Below are 16,815 nucleotides of genomic sequence, written 5' to 3' on the forward strand. Positions count from 1 at the left end.
TTGGTCCTGAGGAGAGCTTGGATGTAAGACAGTCTCCCAGGAAGATGGTGTCCCTGTCGCCCCTAGACAACACATTGGTAGAAGCCTGGCTTTGCTGGGAAGCTGGGCCAGCCCTAAGATCCTGCTGGGACGGCTGTCTTAGCTGAGGCAATCGGAGGGAGAGACAGGTCAGCAGCTTGGCAAGAGGCGTAAAGCATCCTGCAGGATGGGGCAGGGCAGTGTAGGCTGCATGGCACCGGGAAGGAGGGGGGCTCTGTGGGGGCAGCAAGAAGAGTTTCTGAGGCCTAGCTGGGAGGCACTCTGGTGGTGGGGCTGCAGCATCACAGGCAGCTGAGGACAGGAAGGGACAGCACAGCCCCAGAGTGCCCCAGAACCAAGTTCCAGGAGGTGGAGGAGATCCTAGGCAGGGCTAAGGAACGGCGTGGAGCTTGGGTGGTCTGCTATGTGCCAGGCGTAGAGGTGGTGGGGGGGGATATAGAGCTAAAAAGGCATAGCCTCTGTCCTGAAAGGCTCACACTTTGGAGAAAAAGGCTAATACACAGTTATAGAGATATAATGGATATTATAAAAGCTTTTAACAGGGGCACCTAACCTGGTGGCAAGGTGGGGAGGGGATGCCATTTAAGCTGAGCCCTAAATGGGAGTTAAGCAGTGAAGGGGAGGATGCTTCATGCAGAGGGATCAGCTCATGAAAAGTTAAGAGAATCAGAGGGACTAAGAAAAATATAAGTAGGTGTGTACTTGTTTTTTCTGTTAGTTAATATTTGTCAAGCACGTACCATAGGCCAGGCCTTGCACTAAGCATGGATTACCTCCTTTTATGATCAAAACAGCCCTAAGAGATAGGTACTATTATTATCTTACAGGTAAGAAAGCCGAAGCCCAGACAAGGTAAGTAGCTTGCTCATCATAAGCTAGTAAAGTGGTGGAGCCAGGATGCTGAACTCAGACGGTCTGGCCTCAGAACCCTTGTGTTGAAACTACTTCCAGGGACAGTACGACTTTCTTTTTTGTTTTGAGGAAGACTCGCCCTGAGTTAATATCCACTGCCAATCTTCCTCTTTTTGTATGTGAGCTGCCACCACAGCATGGCCACTGACACTCGAGTGGTGTAGGTCCACGCCTGGGAACTGAACCTGGGCCGCTGAAGCAGAGCACGCTGAACTCAACCACTAAGCCACCGGAACTGGCCCTTGACAATATGATTTTCTTGATGTTTATTTCCTGGTTTATTTCTCTTCGATTTTCCCTAAATCTTTTTTTTCAAAGTTTTTTTTTTTATTGAGATATAATTGACATATAACATTGTATTGGTTTTAGGTGTATAACATAATAATTTGATATAGGTATATATTGTGTAATGATGACCACAATAAGTTTATTTAACGTCCACTCAGATTCCCTAAATCTCTTAATAGACTTCCTTTTAAAAATTCCCATCAGTCTTGGCTGACCTCAAAAAAAGAGGAACAGTAGAGAAAGGGATTGTCCACTGCCACTGCCATGGCAGGGAGACCTGGCACCAAGCCAGCAGGCAGAAGGGGTTGCTGGTGGGACCCTGGCAGGGATGAGACAGGAGGGGTGGTTGAAGCTAAAGGCCATAGTCTCCTCTTGAGCCCGTGAGAACCCCTGGAAGGAAGTGACCCTCTTCCTACCACAGCGCCTGGCACACAGTAGGTGCCTGATAAGCGTTGGCCAACTTGGTTGCAGTGATGACAGGAGGAAACATGCTGGCTGTGTTAGTGACATTGACCCTGTTTTCTAATGTCTGTGTGGAGCAGGCAGCTGGGCCATCAAGCTCCCTGTCCAGGACATCTGCTCACGTCGGCCACCACCAAGCTGGCCTGTAGGATGCTACTTTTCCTCTAATCTGGCTCAACAAGGAGGATTCGAACTCACTACTCAACTCAGGCTAACACTGCCCAGGTTGGGGCCGGAACATGTCAACGACCTTTAGCAAGGGTGGTGGTGATGGGGGGTGGGGATACTGTAAACCTGAAGGGAAACCGCCTCAGAAAATGACGGTCAGCCAGGTCACTTGTTGCAAAGCGCAACTCAACTGTCTTCTGCATGTGGGCCACCTCCCTGCCTTTGGGGGCAGCGGTCTTGTTTCCCCAAGCCTCAGAAGCACCTACACTTTCAGAAGCAGGAGTTTTGCCTCCTGCTTTTCAAAAGCTTGATTTCCAAAATCCCAGGCCCTGTCTGAAGCCCAAATGGGAAGATGGCATAGTTCATTCATTCATTCACTTATTGACTCAATAAATATTTCTTGTTGTAGTCCTTTGCGTGCAAGGGCTGAAGCTCTATCAAGAAACAAGACAGCGGTAGATCCTTCCCCTTACGGAAGACATCAAACATATTTCGGCATACAATTAATTTTTAAAATTCTGATTTGGAAATAATTTCAAAACTTATTAAAAAGTTGCCAGAATAGCATTTTTTTTTCTGTGCCATTTGAAAATAGGTTGTTCACATCATGCCTCTTCACTCCTAAATACCTCAGTGTGAGCCTCTTAAGAAAAAGGACACACTCTTACATAACCACAGAAGAGTTGTCAGATTCTGGAAACTTAACATTGAAACAATGCTATTATCTAAAGTACAACCGGGGCCGGCCCCATGGCTTAGCGGTTAAGTGCGCGCGCTCCGCTGCTGGCGGCCCGGGTTCGGATCCTGGGCGCGCACCGACGCACCGCTTCTCCGGCCATGCTGAGGCTGCGTCCCACATACAGCAACTAGAAGGATGTGCAGCTATGACATACAACTACCTCCTGGGGCTTTGGGGATAAAAATATAAATAAATAAAATTATAAAAAAAAAAAACTACAATCGATATTCCAATTTCACTATTGCTGCAAAAATGTTCTTCATAGATATCACCCTCCCTCCATCCAATCCAGAATCACACATTGCATTTAGCTGATAGTTCTCTTTATGGTCTTCTTTTATCAGAAACAGTTTCTCATTCTTTTTGTCTTTCACAATACTGACATTTTTGAAGAGTAATGGCCAGTTGTTTTGTAGAATGTCCCTCACTTTGGGTTTGTCTGTTGTTTCCTCATGATTAGATTCAGGATATTCACTTTTGGCAGGAATACCACAAAAGTGGTATTGTATCCTCAGTATATCACATCAGGAAGTACATGTCAGTTACTATTACTGATGATGTTAACGTTGATCATTTGATTAAGGTGATGTTTTAGGGTTCTTCAGAGAAACAAAACCAACAGGAGACATATCTATATCTTTACCTATATCTATATCTATATCTATATCTATATCTATATCTATATCTATATCTATATCTATGTGTGTGTATGTGTTTGTATTTATATTTATTTATCATAAGGAGTTGGCTCACCCCATTAGGGAAGCTGGCATGCTCAATTTTGCAGTGTAGACCAGCAGGCTAGAGAACCAGGAGAGCCAATGGTACGGATGAAATATGAAGGCAGTCTGCTGGAGAATTCCCTCTTGCTGGGGAGGCCGGTCATTTTGGTCTATCAGGTCTTCTATGGATTGGATGAGGCCCACCCATATTATGAAGGGCAGTCTACAGTTCACCAATGTAAATGTTAATCTCATTCAAAACCACGATCTAAATTGACATGTAAGGTGAACTGTCACCAGGTGATGTCTGCCAGGTTTTTTCACTGTAATGATACTATTTTTCTTTTTGTAATTAACTAAGTATTTCTGTAGGGAGGCAGTTTGATTCTATGAACTATCCTGATCTTTATCAAGATCTCACCTCCCGGGCCGGCCCTGTGGCTTAGCGGTTAAGTGTGTGCGCTCTGCTGCTGGCAGCCCAGGGTTCGGATCCCGGGCGCGCACCAACGCACCGCTTCTCTGGCCATGCTGAGGCCGCGTCCCACATACAGCAACTAGAAGGATGTGCAGCTATGACATACAACTATCTAGTGGGGCTTTGGGGGAAAATAAATAAATAAATAAAATTATTTAAAAAAAAAAGATCTCACCTCCAAGTTTTAGCGTCCATTAATGTCCCAATTAATATTTTATGTCAGTTTTATTGAGGTGTAATTTATGAACAATAAAATTTACTATTTTCTATTGTGGTAAGATACATATAAATAAAATTTACCATTGGTGATATTTAGCATAGTCACAATGTTGTGCAACCATTACCACTATCTAGTTCCAGGGAACATTTCATCACCCCAGAAGGAAGCCCCATACCCTTTAAACAGTCACCACTCCCCCCTCCTCTCAGTCCCTGGAAACCACTAATATTTTTTCTATCTCTATGAACTTGCCTATTCTGGATATTTCATATAGATGGAATCATACAACAGGTGGCCTTTGTGTCTGGCTTCTTTAACTTAGCATAATGTTTTCAAGGTTCATCCATGTTGTAATATGTATCAGTACTTCTTTCCTTTTTATGGCTGAATAATATACCACATTTTGTGTATCCAGTCATCAGTTGATGGACAGTTGAATTTTTTCCTTTTGGCTATTGTGAATAGTGCTGCTATGAACCTTTTGTACACATTTTTATTTGAACATCTATTTTCATTTCTTTTGGATACATACCCAGGAGAGAATTTGTTAGGTCATATGGTAATTCTATGTTTAACTTATTGAGGTTTTCCATACTGGCTGAATCATTTTACATTCCTACCAGCAATGAACAAGGGTTCCAATTTCTCCACATCCTTGCCAACACAAATCAAAACCTTAATTCATCATTTTTTTCTTTTATAGATCCTGCTTTTGGTGTCATGTTAAGAACTCTTCACCAAGACCTATATCTCAAAGACTTTCTCCTGTATTAGCTTCTAAAAGTTTTACGGTTTTACATTTAAATCTTTTCTCCATTTAAAACAATTTTTTATATAGGTGTGAGGTTTAGGTCAAAAGTTCTTTTTTTGTGTGTGTGCCCATGGATATCCAATCACTCCAGCACCATTTGTTGAAAAGACTATCCTTCCTCCGTTGAATTGCTTTTGCATCTTTGTCAAAAATCAGCTGGCTATACTTGTGTGGGGCTGTTTCTGGCTTATCAATTCTGCTCCATTGGTCTGTGTGTCTGTCCTCTGCCGATACCAAACAGCCCGGATTACTGTAGGTATATAATAAGTCATGAAATCGTGTAGACTGATTCCTCCCACTTTACTCTTATTTTAAAAATTGTTGTGGGCTGGCCCCGTGGCTTAGCGGTTAAGTGCGTGCTCTCCGCTGCCGGCGGCCCGGGTTCGGATCCCGGGTGCGCACCGAGGCACCGCTCCTCCAGCCATGCTGAGGCTGCGTCCCACATACAGCAACTAGAAGGATGTGCAGCTATGACACACAACTATGTACTGGGGCTTTGGGGGAAAAATAAATAAATAAAATCTTTTAAAAAAAATTGTTTTAGTTATTCCAGTTCCTTTGCCTTTCCTATAAATTTTAGAATAATCTTGTCTATATCTACAAAAAAATCTTACTGGGATATTGATAGGAATTGCATTAAACCTGTATATCAATTTGGGGAGAATTGACATCTTTACTACATTGAATCTTCTAATCCACAGACATGGTGTGTTTCTCCATTTGTTTAGATCTTTATTTATTTTTTGATATAGATTTTTAAACTCTAATTATGATAATGGCTACAAGAAAGTACGTGTGTCTATGTAATTTTCATGATAAGGGAACTTGATCTAGTCTTGGGGAAAGGGTCAGAGACAGCTACTCTGAACATTGAGATTTGAGGGAGGAGTAAGAATTAACTAGGCAAAGAGGATGGGGGAGAAGGTTCCCGATAGAGGGAAGGAACACTGTGTGCAGAGGCCATGAGTTGGGAGAAAGCTTGGAGCCTTACAGGAATGGTTACCTGGTTACCATGTGTGGCTGGTGACCTGAAAGCAAGGGGGAGAGTAGAGCCAGACCATCTGGAGAGGTCAGTAGTTACTGGATTATTCAGGGCTTTAGACCCTTGTAAGGATTTTCAAATTTACTTGAAAAGTAGTGGAAAGCCATTAAAGGGTTTTTTTTTTTTTTTTAAAGATTTTATTTATTTATTTTCCTCCCAAAGCCCCAGCAGATAGTTGTATGTCATAGCTGCACAACCCTCCAGTTGCTATATGTGGGACGCGGCCTCAGCATGGCCGGAGAAGCGGTGCGGCGGTGCGCGCCCGGGATCCGAACCCGGGCTGCCAGCAGCGGAGCGCGCGCACTTAACCACTAAGCCACGGGGCCGGCCCATTAAAGGGGTTTTAATCTAGGGAATGATGTGAACACAGAGGGTTTATTTCAATGTAATTGATTAATTACTTAATTATATCTTTATTTTTTTAATTGTAAAATACACATAACACAAAATTTGCCACCTTAACCATTTTTAAGTACACTGTTCTGTGGCATTAAGCATGTTCACATTGTCATGCTTTATTTTTTAATATTATAAAATTAATACACGGTCAGGATATAAAGTCTTAATATGTATTCAGTGGAAAGCAAAAAATCAGCCTTCCTTTCTTTCCTCTGTCCCACTCCTAGAAGTAACCACCGTTATCAGTATTTTCATACATTGGAGAAGCTATCCTACAGAAGTAAATACACTAGTGTGTAAAGGAATATAGTCAAGGATACAAACCTGTTTTTAGGGACAGAAAAAGGGGGAAACAACCTGAATGTCCACCCAAAGGAGAACTGTTGAATAAGTGAGAGTGCATCCATATCATAGACTATTGTGTAGTCTTGTGTTGCTTTTAAAAAGAATGAGTACTACTTATGTTTATTGATAAAAGAAAAAAGCAAATTGCAGAATGATGTGTATAGTATGACTCCATTTTTATAAAAATAAGTAATTATCAAAGTCCTCTAGAAATAATATTGGGGCAGCACAAAAGCCCTGCTAGGAGAGGCATTGACAGAATAGAAGGGGGCTGAATCAGCTTGGCAGTCACTCCCCATTTCTTCTTTCCATTCTCCCTAAGGGCTGAAAAGGTTTAAACATCTTAGTTTGTTGTTAGTGCCGTGGAGTTGATTCCCACTCCTAGAGACCCTGTGAACAGCAGAGTGGAACCCTGCCCAGTATTGTATGCACCACCCTCACCTTCCAGTGCTGTGTCAGACAATACTCCACTGTAATTCATAGGGTTTTCATGGCCAATTTTTTCAGAAGTGAGTGGCCAGGTCCTTCTTCCTACTCTGTAAGCTCTGCTGAAACCCATCCACCATGGGTGACCCTGCTGCTATTTGAAATACCAGTGGCATAGCTTTCAGCATCGCAGCACCACAGTATGACAACTGACAGATGGTTCCCTCTGTAGTTCCCTGACTAGGAAACAAACCCGAGCCATGGTGGTGAGAGTGCTGAATCTTAACCACTAGACCACCAGGGCCGGCTGAACGTCTTGGTGGATGGCAGCAAATGGGAGTGATTAACTGTGGTGTTGTGGTGCTCTCTGCCCTAGGGCTCTTGCTCTCCACTTCCCTTGAACTCATCAGGACTGACACAGACTGGAGTGGGGTTTCAGACCCTTCCCAACACCCCTTACCAGACAGAGTGGTCTGGAAGCTCATATTCCCCATATGAGCTTCCAGACCAAAATAACCAGACACCCAGGGAGTCCAAGTAAAAGACAGCAAACTGGACAGTATGTGGTTTCTAAAGTAGCAGCATTCAAACAGGTGGATCAAGAATTTAGAACAGGTTTTAATAAATAAGTAAGGAGAGAAAGGAAGATATCAGCAACACCAAACTAGAGCAGGAAATCATAAACAAACAAACAAATAACTAAGTGGAACTACTGATCCATAATCTCTGATCAACAACCCAAAATCAAAACAAACAAAGAAAAAACCCAAAGAACAGCAATAAAAAACTCTGAAATCCCAGCATTTAAAAAAAATGTTTGAGGACAATACTCATTTGATGGCAAAATCTGAATTGATATAGGCTATTTATAATATGTAGTTATCCCACTCATTGTGAATATTTGTATAGGGATGTTACATAATGTACAGCACTGCATTAGAGTATTATTGTATTAACTTTATAAAGTTTGAGATATTCTGAATTCTGAAAAATATGTGGCCCCAAGGGTTTTCAATAAGTGATTGTGGACCTCTTAGGTATGAAAACTATAATTAAAATAAAGAACATGATAGATGGGATTAATAATAAGATGGAAATGACTAAAGAACAAATTAATGAGTTAGAAGATTAGATTGAGGAATTCTTTTAGAAAATAGCAAGAAAGGATAAAGACAAAGAACAAAAGTTCACAGATATAAAGGATAGACATAGATGTGGTAATTCAGAAAACAGAATATCCTCGGGGCCGACCGGTGGCGCAAGCGGTTAAGTGCGTGCGCTCCGCTGTGGCGGCCCAGGGTTCACCAGTTCAGATCCCGGGCACGCACCAACACACCACTTGTTAAGCCATGCTGTGACGGCATCCCATATAAAAGTAGAGGAAGATGGGCATGGATGTTAGCCCAGAGCCAGTCTTCCTCAGCAAAAAAGAGGAGGATTGGCATTGGATGTTAGCTCAGGGCTGATCCTCCTCACAAAAAAAAAAAAAAAAAAAAAAGAAAACAGAATATCCAAAATAGAGAAAAATAAAAGGAGAGGAGGAAGTATTTGAAGAAATAATGGAGAAAAATTTCCCAGAACTAAAGAAAAATAATAACTTCAGATTGAAAGGACTCATAGAGTCCCAAACAAAAGAGAATAAAGAAAGAACAAGCAAAGAGGGCCAGCCCCGTGGCTTAGCGGTTAAGTGTGCACGCTCCGCTGCTGGCAACCCAGGTTCAGATCCTGGGCACACACCAACGCACCGCTTCTCCGGCCATGCTGAGGCCGCGTCCCACGTACAGCAACTAGAAGGATGTGCAGCTATGACGTACAACTATCTACTGGGGCTTTGGGGGAAAAATAAATAACATAAAATTATAAAAAAAAAAAAAAAGAACAAGCAAAGAAAAACATAGGCACATTACAAGGAAATCTAAGGACAACACAGGTAAGAGAAAATTCCAAAAAGCTTTGGAGAAATGTTTGAACAAATTGTAGATCAGCTACAATGGAACAAGAATCAATTGACGTCAGATTTCTTATCAGCAATAATACTAGATGCAAGAAAACAATAGAGTAATAGTTTCAAGAGTGAGTTGAAGGAAAATAACATTTGACCAAGAATTTTATATCCAGCCAAACTATCATTCAAATGTAAGGACATAATAAAAATTCTCAAGAATATTAAGTCCTCTCAAGTTTTGCCATAGGAAGATCCACATGAAAATACTTTTGGAGAAAATATTCAGATATGAAGAGAAATAAATCCCAGAGTTGCTGCAAGAGATATGGGAAGTATATTACTTTATACCTTAATAAAGTTTCTTGTTATCTTTAAAAAAGAGGCTAGGACCAGAGAAAAATGTAGAATATATACCCATAACAACTCAGAATTCAATTTTAAGCAATATCAACATGATGGGGATAGGAGAGAGATGGAGGTATACTGAAGAGTGGTAAAGAACTTGTCTACTAGGGGAAAGATAGGAAACTGATAAGCTAAGAAATCAATAGGCATAAATTAACACACATGTGGGACTGAGGGCAATCACCATCACATAAAGATAAACCTTTTAAACAAGCAGTAGAAAAGTTTTTCTATTCAATGGAAATCAGGAGCAAAGAAAAAGAAACAAATGTAAAATGCAGTAAATAGAAAATATAATTCAAGAAGGCAGAATGAAGTCATAAAATAATGGGAAATAATTATAAATGAGTTAAACATTAAAAGATATAGGCCCTCAAAAACAAAAGAGAATCTCAAATTGAATAAAGAACAAGATCCAACAACATGCTGTCTTTAAGAGACAAACATAGGGGGCTGGCCTGGTGGCACAGTGGTTAAGTTTGAGTGCTCCACTTCGGTGGCCCAGGGTTCACAGGTTCGAATCCTGGGTGTGAACTCATGCACTGCTCATCAAGCCATGCTGTGGTGGCAATTCACATACAAAAGAGAAGAAGATAGGCCAGGGAAACAGACATCTAAGATACAGCCTCCTTGATGGGGAAAACAGCTGGGACCAGAAAGATGCTTGTGAATTGTAGGTGACATGTCTGCAGAGGGCGCACCCACTGTGGACACCAGCAGCTACGGGCTGGCTCAGACTGAGGTTTCTGGAAGTCTTCCTGCAAAGCAAAACAATGTAAATGACATCTATTTGCCCCAAGAAAACAATGTGTTCTTTTAGAGACTAATCTATCGGCAACAAATTTAATGAACTAAGTATGATATACCTGTTCTATAGCTAGTGTCGCTCTTTCTAAAGCAGAATAGAGAACAAGCTGGGCACGGTGGTCACTCATGAGATAATGGAAATGAAACGCCTTGCACAGGGCCTGGCTCATGGCAGGTGATCAAAAACAAAAGGAAGATTGGCAACAGATGTTAGCTCAGGGCTAATCTTCCTCACACACACAAAAAAAGAGACAAACATGATGAAAAGTTGAAAATGAAAGGATGGAAAAAGATATAGCAGGAAAATATAACCTAAGGGAAGCTGGTGGAGCAATCATATCTGACCAAGTAGAATTTACATTTAAAAAAAAATTTACAAGGAAGGACATTTTATACTTGAAAAAGAACAACAGAACAATAAGCTTTATCTATCAAAAACATGTATGAATCTAACTATAGAATCTCAAAATATATCAAGCAACAGCTAGTTGACCAGTAAGAAGAAATAAACATAACAACAATTATAGTTAAAGATTTTAACACTTTCTCCTTGTAAACTGATAGGTTAAAAAAAATTAAGTAACATAAAAGACCTAAAATATATGATAAGTTTAGATATATTTCTTTTTTTTTTAATTTTTATTTATTTTTTACCCCCAAAGCCCCAGTAGATAGTTGTATGTCATAGCTGCACATCCTTCTAGTTCCTGCATGTGGGACGCGGCCTCAGCATGGCCAGAGAAGCGGTGCGTCGGTGCGCGCCCGGGATCCGAACCTGGGCCGCCAGCAGCAGAGCGTGCGCACTTAACCACCAAGCCAGGGGCTGGCCCAATATATTTCTTTATTTAACTAATACTTAGATCATGCTTACTATGTGTCAGGCACAGTTCTAAGCACTTTACAAATGTTAGCTCATTTAATCCTTATAACAATTCTAAAAGGTAGATACTATTGTTATTATTCCCATATCAAAGAATCTGAAGCATGAAAATTAAATAGAGCTTGCCTGAGCTCATACTGTTATTAACCTATAGAGCAGGATCTGAAACCAGGCAGTCTGACTCCACAGCCTAGGCTCTGAACCACTATATCATGCTTCATTCCACAAACAAGGAACATTCTTTTCATGTACATGTACACTCAAGAGATTTACAAACATAGGCCATGTATTAGGCCACAAAGAAAGACCAAAATTCATTCCAATGGATCAATATCATTGAGATGATGTTCCCTGAACACATTGAATTACAGCTAAAAATTAATAATAAAAGGAAAACTTTAAAAATATCATAAATAACCACTAAACACCCTTTAGAATGGCTAAAATCCCCAAACTGACCATTCCAATTGCTGACAAGGATGTGAAGCAACAGGAACTCTCATTCATTGCTGGTGGGAATGTAAAATGGTACAGCCACTTTGGAAGACAAGTTGGCAGTTTCTTACAAAGCTAAGCATGGTTTTACCCCACAATCTAGCAATCACACTCCTAGGTATTTAACCAACTGATCTGAAAACTAATGGTCCACACAAAAATCAGCACAGAAATGTTTATAGCACCTTTATTCATAATCATCAAAAACTGAAAGCAACCAAGATGTCCTTCAATAGGTGAATGGATAAACAAACTGTGATACATCCATACAATGAAATACTATTCAGCAATAAAAAGGAATGAACTATCAAGCCACACAAAGATGTAGATGAATTTCAAATGCATATTGCCAAGTGAAAGAAGACAATCTGAAAAGGCTACGGAGTATGATTGCATGTATAGGACATTCTGGAATAGGCAACACTATAGAGATGGTAAACAAATTAGGGGCATCAGGGTTTGTTGGGGGGGTGGGTGCAATGAAGGTGGAATAGGTGAAACACAGGGGATTTTGGGGGCGCAGTGAAGCTATTTTGTATGATACTGTAATAGTAGATACATGACACTACGCATTTGTCAAAACCCGTAAAATTTACCGCACAAAGAGTGAACCTTAATGTACGCAAACTTTAAAAAATCATCTAGGAGATTGGGGGATCCCAGGTTGGAATGAAGAATGTGACAAAAGAATCTAACTGTATTAGATTTAAAAATTTTAAAAAAAGAATCTAATTTTTTTTTTTAATTTTTATTTATTTATTTTTTGCCCCCAAAGCCCCAGTAGATAGTTGTAGGTCATAGTTGCACATCCTTCTAGTTGCTGTATGTGGGACGCGGCCTCAGCATGGCCGGAGAAGCGGTGCGTCAGTGCGCACCCGGGATCCGAACCCGGGCTGCCAGCAGTGGAGCGCGCGCACTTAACCGCTAAGCCACAGGGCCGACTCCAAAAAGAATCTAATTGTATTGGAAATGTATGAAACAACCTCACTGAAGGAGGGGGGTGGGGGAATGGTGCTGACCTAAGTTACTTTGGAAATGAGTAGAGTCTATAAGACTAAAGGTAAATAAACTGTGGGTAAGTACTGTACTCTGGTTGATAAAGTTGTTTCCCATGGGGAAATGCGTTAATTTTAAAACTACTATATATGTGTACTGGTTTTGAACAATTAAGTAAATGAATGGTGGATGGTGGGAGTCAGGTTTCTTACTGTTGGATTGCGAGGTTACAGACAAGGGGAGAAAGCTAGAATGATCCATGTGGTTATGGATTAGAGTTGGAGACATTAGTACAAACTCATTTAGCTTAATATAGATACAGATGGCTGCATACAGAAATATTTATAGACACATGTTTATATACATAAAACTATAATTATTTGTAGGTGATATAATTATCTACCACATTGGGGCCGGCCTGGTGGCGCAAGCGGTTAAGTGCGCGCGCTCCACTGAGGCAGCCTGGGGTTCACCGGTTTGGATCCCGGGCGCACACCGACGCACCACTTGTCAAGCCATGCTGTGGCGGCATCCCATATAAAGTAGAGGAAGATGGGCATGGATGTTAGCCCAGGGCCAGTCTTCCTCAGCAAAAAAAGGGGAGGATTGGCAGATGTTAGCTCAGGGCCGATCTTCCTCACACACACAAAAAATAATAATTATCTACCACAAAATACCAGTAGAATCAACAAGCTATTGCAACTAGTGAGAGAATTCAGCAAGGTAGCCAGGCATAAGATCAATCTACAAAAATCAATAGCATATCTCTATATCAGCTATAACCAACTAGAAAATACAATAGAAAAGATGTCTTTCACAATAATGACAAAAACTATAAAATATCTAGGAATTTACTTAACCAAGACTATATGAGACCTCTATGAAGAAAACTTTAAAACTCAAATGAAGAACACAGAAGATGATCCAAATAATCAGAAAGATATTCCACTGTCTTGGATGAAATGGTTTAATAACTAACAATGCTAGTTTTTTCCCAGTTAATCTATAATTCAGTGCAATCCTAATTACAATCCATGAGGATTTTCTGAAGTGTAATAAACTTACTCCAGCATTTATACAGAGTAATAAAGTTTCAAAATTAGCAAAGTCAGTATATAAAAAGAAGAATAAAAGTGGGGCTTATTCTACCAGATACCGAGACATGCTACAGGACTACAGTAATCAAAACAGTATGGTACTGTTTCGAGAACAAATAGGCCAATAGAGAACCTGACCCACATATATAATATGATATAAATGAGAACATAATATGCAATGAATGTGGCACCACCATCATTGAAGAAAGGATAGGTCATTTATAGGTAATGTTGGAAAAACTGGTTCACTATATGGAGAAAAGTGAAAACCGTGTTCCTGTACAACAACACGTACAAGGGTGAATTCTAGATGGATTAAACCTAAATAAGAAAAATAAACCTATACAATTATTAGAAAAATGATGTTTCAGAAAATCTCTGTCACCAAGAGGTGGTGGTGGGACTCAAACACTTTAAGGAACAAAACATTGTTTCAAAACATTGATGATTGTGATTACATAAAAATTAAATGCTTATTCTCCACAAGATACTTATTAATTGCAAAGGGAAAAATAGCAATTTATAGCGTAGAAACCCGGCAGACACCACCTTAACCAAGTAATCTAAGTGAACATCACCAGTAATGGGACAAATTGACATCACATGCCTCCTGATAAGATGTCCTGAGAAGGCACAGCCTCATTTATGTGATATACCTGCCCAAAATGCATAGCCTGAATCTAATCATCAGGAAACACCAGACTAACCTTAATTGAGGGACATTCTACAAAATAAATGTCCTGTACTCTTCCAAAATGTTAAGGTCATGAAAGATAAAGACTGAAGAATTGTTCCTAAGATTAAAGGAGGCTAAAGAGACAGGACAACTAAATGCAACGTGTGATCTTGGATCAAAAAAAAATTTGTTCTTTTTCTATAAAGGAAATTGGTGGTACAATTGGCAAATTTTGGATAAACACTGTAGATTAGATAATAGTATTATATCAATATTTACTTCCTGATTTTGATAATTGTACTGTGGTTATGTAAGGGAGGTCTTGTTTTTAGAAAACAACATATTAGGGTATTTATAAATAAAGGAACATTATGTCTACAACTTTAAAACAGTTTAGGGAAAAATTATACACATAAATACCACACAGAATGATAAAGCAAATGTGGCAAAATGTTAACTGGGGAATCTGACTGAAGGGAAAAGCAGACTTCTTTGTAATATTTTGCAACGTTTCTCCAAGTCTGAAGTTATTTCAAAATAAAATGTTACAAAAATTAAGGATTTCTGTCTCATGAAGGACACTAAAGAGAAAGTTAATAGCTGCCACAATGAGCGAAGGTGTTTCCATACATAAAAATTTACAGGTTTACATGTTCGTATCATTATACATAAAATTTGGAAAGAAATCTATGAAACCGGTAACCATGGTTTTTTTAGGGAAGAGGGGACTAGAATTGGGAAGTGGTGGTATTAACTTTATTTGAATATACCACTGCATTCTTCAACTTGTTACAACATTCGTGTATTACTTTTATATTTTAAAAATATTTTTAAAATTTCAAACAATCTCAAGTGTACAGAAAATTTGAAGTACAAAACAAAGAACTCTCCCCAATGAACCATTTACAAGTAAGCAGCCAATTTACGTCCTATCACCCTTGATTTAATGTGTATTTTCTACAAAGACGTTCTCCTGCTTAACCACAGCACAACTGTAAAAATCAGGAAATTAACATTGATACATCTCTACCATCTAATCCTCAAACCCCACTCCAGTTTTGCCTAGTGTCTCAATAGTGTTCTTCATAATAACAACAACAACAACAAAAAATCCAGTTCAGGTCACATGTTGCATTTTGTCATATCTCTGTAGTCTCTTCTTCAATCCGGAACAGTTCCTCAGTCTTGTCTTGACTTTCATGACCTTGACATTTTGAAACAATACAGAATATTTATTTTGCAGAGTACCCCTCCATTTGGGTTTGTCTGATGCTCCCTCATGATTAGATTCAGGTTACCCATCTTTGGCAGGAATATCGCAGAAGTGATGTGTTCTGATTGCATCCTATTAGGTGGCACGCGATTTTGATTTTACCTTACAGATGACGTTGACTTTGATTACTTCATTAAGGTGGATTAGGATCTGCAAGGATTCTCTAAAGTAAAGTAACTGTAAAGTAACTCCTTTTACCTTTATAATGAATACATGTTTTGGGTGGAAGTACTTTGAAAATACGTATCTCCTTCCTCACCAAACTTTTAATTTATTCATGTATTTATGTATATCAGTATGGACTCATGGTTTTCTCTTTTATTCAGGGGTTATAATTTGTTGCTATCATCATTTATATTGATGCTCAAACTGTCCCTAATTTGTCCAAAGGGAGCGCCTCAAGCTGACTTTTGTGTCCTTTGTACGCGTTCCAATCATTCTTTCAGTCCTTCTTTGCTTTCTAGTACCAGATTTCTAGGCTCATCTTGTATCTTTTCTCCCTCAGCCCTAGAATCAGCTCTTTCAGTAGGAAGCCCTGGTACCTTATAGTGGAGAATGGTATTTATTTTTAGAAGCCAGGATTTGGACTCTGGGTGTGCTCATTGCCATTGGAGTGTTACTTCTCCAAGGCCCTCTCCGTAGTCAGAGCTGGGACAGAGCTACATACACACTTAAATCTGTATTTATTTTTATATCTATTTCTTTGTATTGAAAACCACAAGTTCACATCAAAATCTCCAATTTTAGTCCAGCATCACAAGGTTCATTCCAGTTTTCTCCCTTTCTTTTTTTTTTTTTTTTTTAAAGATTTTATTTATTTTATTTTTTCCCCCCAAAGCCCCAGTGGATAGTTGTGTGTCGTAGCTGTGCATCCTTCTAGTTGCTGTATGTGGGACTCGGCCTCAGGATGAACGGAGAAGTGGTGCCTCGATGCGCACCCGGGATCCGAACCCGGGCCACCAGCATCACAGCGCGCGCACTTAACCACCAAGCCACAGGGCCGGCCCCCTCCCTTTCTATGTTTGTAATTTCCTTCTCCAACTCTGAGAAACCTGGCTCCCATTTTCCCCAATATATTTATTTGTACGATCAATCCCCCTACTGCTGCCACCCTTTTCCACATTCAGATGCCCTTCTCACTCTACTCAGTCTCCCCAACACTCTGCATTGGGTTGCTGTCCCCCTGCCCCCTC

This window comes from Ceratotherium simum, chromosome 15 (assembly GCF_057802395.1).
Source record: "Ceratotherium simum simum isolate JZ-2026a chromosome 15, ASM5780239v1, whole genome shotgun sequence".
Classification (NCBI taxonomy): domain Eukaryota; kingdom Metazoa; phylum Chordata; class Mammalia; order Perissodactyla; family Rhinocerotidae; genus Ceratotherium; species Ceratotherium simum.